We start from the raw sequence: 5,338 nt of genomic DNA, 5'->3' as shown, positions 1-5,338 counted from the left end.
GCGTAGTGTTCTTTGTCTTTCACCCTCTCAATTTTTTTTATTTTTCAATGGGAGGTGAAAAAGATAAAAGGTGCTTTCATATGCACTTGAGAATATAAGAATAAGGAGTAAAGATAGGGTGGTTTTGGAACAATTTTAAAAATTTTATCCCTACAAGTAGAAGCACCTTAAAACATTTTTTTTCTTTTTTTTCTTTTCTTTTTTTTTTTTAACAGAAGTACAAGGTGTGTAATTTTTAAATAACTGAACATCCTTTCATTTTCAATCAACCATACCTACCTTGCTCTTACAGTACTTAAACCTTAGACATGAAAGGCTGTTAGGGCACACACAGTCAAGAGTACAAGAAGTCCTGGTTTATGTAAGCTGAAAATAGTGCATCTCTGCAGAACAGTGCAAAGAAGACTTATTTCATGCTGTGAAGCTACACTAAAAAGGGAGAATATTCCTTCTGGAGGTGAGCAGAAATACCAACATATGCTGTGTGCCTTTTGAATTACTTGAAAAATCCTTTTGCTTCAAATGCAGCACCTTGTCTGAAGTCAATGGGCTTGCACTTACATATGAGTGAAGAACTTGCATATGACATTCCCTTTTCCCATACACCATTCTGCAAAGATCAGAGTCTCCTCTGATGTAAACGGTGACTGATTTTCTGTGAAAAGGTAAAGGGAAAACTTAGTATTGCTTTTTTCCCTCCTCTCTGTCCTCCCCCTCGACGATGAAAGAGTGCCTGAGGAACAGAGCTTGAAGGGCTGGAAAACTGAAAAGGGTGTCTAATTTGTCCCAGACTGGACTTCTTTTGACCCCAGTGTTCTGGACTGTGTCGTAAAGGGGAAATCATTTAATAATTAAAAAATAAATAAAAAAAAATAATTAAAAAAACCCTTTTGAAGTGTAATCTCTGAATAAACAGATATGTATCTTTGCTGTGTCTTTGCTTTCACTACTAACAGTGTAAATTGATCTTCCTTTTCACTACTTGGATAAGAAAATTCCCATTTCATGCAAGGAATTATAAGACTTTTAAGAACAGAGGTAAAGCTGTATCAATATATGTATGAAGGCATGTGCATCCTTTCTCCTGTAAAAGTGAGGCTTTTACTATATCTGAAGTTCTGTTGTATATAGTTCTGTATAATATCAAATCATAACATACTTCACTACAAGAAAAAATGAGAAATTAAAGTATTCAACTGCTCTCATTCACTATTTGCAATGCTAAATGGTTTTAATTTCAGTTTTCTTAACTAGAATGAAATGTAGCCCACAATAATACTATACAGTTTAAACTTCAGAGATACCTCTCGTCTAGTAAAAGATGTCCTTGCCCATGGCAGGGAGTTGGAACTAGATGATCTTTAAGGTCCCTTCCAACCCAAACCATTCTCTGATTCTGTGATATCATACTGACAGGACAAGGTCTCATTTAAAAACTATATTTAATGTGAATAATCTTCTCTTACCTTGACATATATGCTCTGGTTTAATGGCACTGAATGTAAACATTGCAGAATATTTTCTATAAAAATGAAGCCCTAACCAGTAAATGTTTGCTAGGCTTTAGATTGTCTGTTGTTTTCCGATAGAATTAGTAAGTATTGTAGATATCTTACCAGCTCTTTTATTACATGTAGCATGATACAAAGACATAAATTATTTAACTAGAATCAGTAATATTTTTCCAGGTAAATATGATATAGAAATGTTACCCATGGACAGACTCACTATCTTTCTGGCATGTCAGATTTCTCTGGCAATTAAAGTTTTCAAAAAGTAGTCAATTTTTCTGTTATTGCCTTTAAAAGAAATCAGGGACCCAATGACAAAATAAATACAGGGGATTTGCACTCAGGGTAGGTGGAAGATGTTCCAGGAACCAGCTTTGTAACTGTAAGCAGGATGCTGTCACTTGGGATGTATGGTTTTCATGCTCAAATTTGAATCTTGACGCTGCTCTGTGCAGGCTCATTGCATCAAAGTAGTTTCAAGTAAATTGATAACTCTAGGCCTACACTTACATGTAGATAATGATTAAGATGTGGATTGAATTGTAGTCCCTGATAGGCTGTTTTCTGTCTTCAGTCTCTAGGCTCACAACTGTACCTATCCCTATTAGAGGATGTGTTGTCTCATGTAGTGAAACTCTTTGATACTGTATCAGGTGAGAGCAGTAAGGAGTGTACCTGTCAGCTACCCTGACCAAGGCTCTTATGAAGTAGTAAGTAACCTTTCTTTTAGGGAAAAGCTCCTCTGGTTGCCAATTCTGTTTCTGATAGTCAAGCAGAAATTTCTTACTGGAACCGGGAGACTCAATGAAAGGTTAATGAATGTAGAATTTTCCTGTCAAAAGTTTGGGTCCTGGGAAATTGGCAGTTTCTAAGAGAAGGTCATGATTTTGAAATGTCTCAGTAAATGCCCTTCATTGATACTTTTAGACATACTTCCCATTCTTATTTTGTAGCTGGTCCATGATAGCTTACTCTTTAATGCATCTGAAATTTTTATACCTTCTTATTGCATTTAATTTAAAAAATGAATGCTTCTGGTCTACATTGAAGGCAGAGAGTATCAGATGTTTGAGACTACAGACATTTGTTCTGCTGTTTAGATGGAGGAGAAGCAAGAAATAAGATTATATTTTTTTCCAAAAATCAGAGATAAAAAGGAAGAAATAAAAAGTCTCCTTCATCAATTAAAATTCATTTTTAAAATATAATTGTTTTTCAGGTCTGTCCAACATTTTTCTCCTGTTCCACCTCTTGTGTTTCTTTTTTGTGTTTCTTTTCTATATACTATTACCTGCTCACCATTTTACTTTTTTCACATGCCTCTGCTTGTGATACAAAGGCACTGAGTTCTGGTAGATGGGAACAAGCTTCAGGATCCACAGCTTATACTTATTTTTTGAAACTGTTTTCATCACTTGGCATAGCAGTGAAAGAAGCCTGTTTCTATGTGTGATATGTATCCTCATCAACAGGAAAGAAAGAGATTTATTTCTTTCACGGATTAGTATGTCAGCTTCCTGGTATGCTAACCTGGGACCCCCTACAGGCACCCAAAGAGAGTTTTGGGGTTTTTTTTCTGTGTTGCTTTCATATAAAAGATACCTTATAGGCTTTAAACATAATATTATGTGGTAATACTTAGATTTGTAAAATTTAACTTCACATTTGAAAGAGTAGCAGATGGAGCAAAACCAGGAGATGTTGAGAAACAATGTTATTCAGGAAGTGAACAGAGAGCAATCTCACAGTGGAGGGCAGGTATCTGCAGTAGTAGCCAGTTTGAGGCGTACTATATGCTCATCTAGAAAAAAGGTCATCAGGAGTAGTCAGCATGGATTCACCAAGGGAAAATGATACTTGGCTGATCTGGTAGCCTTCTATGATGACATGGCAGGACGGGTCAATGAGGGGAGAGCAGTGGATGTTATCTATGTTGCCTTCAGCAAGGCTTTCGACAGTGTCTCCCACAATATCCTTGTAGGTAAGCTCATGAAGTGTGGGTTAGATGAGTAGACAGTGGCATGGATCAAGAACTGCCTGAATGGCAAAGCTTAGGGTGTGGTAATCAGTGGAGTAGAATCCATTTGGAGGCCTGTAGTCAGTGGTATTCCCCAGGGATCAATAGTGGGTGCAGTCTTATTCAACTTGTTTGTCAATTACCTGAATGAAAGGGTAGAATGTACCCTCGGCAAGTTTGCTGATGATATGAAACTGGGGGGAGTTACTGATATACCCGAAGCTGTTGCTGCCATTCAGTGGGACCTTGATAGGCTGGAGAATTGGGGTGCATTGGGAAGAGTGCGGCCAACAAGTAGAGAGAGTGATCCTCTGCCTCTACTCAGCCATACCTAGGCCACACTGTGTCCAGTCCTGGGCTCCTCAGTACAAGAAAGAATATTTGTTGCTTGCAGAATTCTTCTGTCACCAAGTTCAGCCACAGTACTCTCCTGAGCTCAGGTAGATTCTTCAGTTCTAGTGTACAACTTGATAACTTTCTTCCTGTGAAAGCTTTGCTCTGTTCATCTCTCCAAAAGTGATAATTAAATGGAAAATATTCCTGCTCATCTGATAAACTGTAAAATAACTTCTATTTTTATTACTTTTGTTATTTTATAAAATTTTCAGGCTTTAATTCCTCTAGTCTTGGATAATTGAGCAAAAATGACAACCCCTTTCCTTTTATGTTTAAAAAGGTGAACAAATTTAAGTTTGATTTATCACAATGCACTATTTGATATTTGTGGTCATTTTTTTTCCTTTTTTTTTCCCCTCTAGAAATCATGTAGAGAGTACAGCTTTGCAAACAACTAAGTCTAAGAGGCTGTGGGCTGGAGTCACTGAAGTCAGTGTGGTACAAAGCTCCTGAAGACATCCATTCAGATGGACATGGTAGATTCAAACATGCCCAATTCCTAAATGACTAAGTTCCTTGCTGCTTGTTGAACCACTTGTCTTAAACATTTATTTCCCATGTATGTTATTAGAAATACAAACCTTGAAACTAAAGATAATTGTCGTAATGGTGCCTTGACCATGTAGCAAAAAACTTAATGATTCTTTGCAGTGAAAAAGAAATATTCTATTCAAAACTATCCCTATACCAACCTGAGTTGCTGGATGCATGTATGAGTCAGTTAAGGAAGCCCAGAAGAACTCGGGATGATTTGAATTTACTGACTTTCAGCTTCCAGCACATTTATTTTTATCATTTGCTTTAGTAGTGGCATTCATTGCATGAGAGAACAAGTTGGTCTGAACATATGCAGGTGTCACAGAACTGTTGTGATTTGTGTTTCTGTAAATCAGTGAAATCCCATTCAAAGCAAAGATGACATATAGTAAATAAAAGCAATTGTTAGCTGGACAAATCAATTGAGTTAGCTGATCTGATTAAATGTCATTTTTTTATGGATGATTCCAAAGGCTGATACTGCACTAAACAGAGGTGTGTGTTTATAAGGATAAAGAACATCTTCAGAATGCTCATTTGTATTACTCATTTATAAATGAGGAAATGTTAGAAGGAAAGTGAATATTATTTTCTCCTGGTTTATTTTAGATCTCTGGTGGAGTAAATGAATATAATTTGAAATAAATTAAAAAAAAATTCTTGCCTGATGCAGACAATCTCTTTTTCAGCATAATAAAGAGAGTTCAACCGCAGTGACATGCAGCACTTGATCTAGAGGAACTACTAATACACCCAGGAGGTTTTCTATATGCAGAGGCAGTACTGTATTTCAGCTTCATACTTAGACACAGTGGAAATAGATAGCATATTCAATTACACTTATAAAGGAAAAGGGTGCAGAGCTGAAGCTCTGCTT

The 5,338-nt window shown here is 36.6% G+C and overlaps 1 long non-coding RNA gene across 1 annotated transcript; it reads left to right on the top strand.

Annotated features, from left to right (window-relative positions):
* The first annotated feature begins 238 nt into the window (after positions 1 to 238).
* Positions 239 to 5,029, top strand: LOC116786083. The gene is made up of 3 exons (XR_004356817.1): positions 239 to 457; positions 2,086 to 2,221; positions 4,287 to 5,029. It is a non-coding gene; the product is annotated as an uncharacterized LOC116786083 (long non-coding RNA).
* Positions 5,030 to 5,338: the final 309 nt, after the last annotated feature.

The sequence above is a fragment of the Chiroxiphia lanceolata genome, chromosome 4, assembly GCF_009829145.1.
Source record: "Chiroxiphia lanceolata isolate bChiLan1 chromosome 4, bChiLan1.pri, whole genome shotgun sequence".
NCBI classification, from domain to species: Eukaryota; Metazoa; Chordata; class Aves; order Passeriformes; family Pipridae; genus Chiroxiphia; species Chiroxiphia lanceolata.
This window is presented reverse-complemented; position numbering and strand designations above follow the sequence as displayed.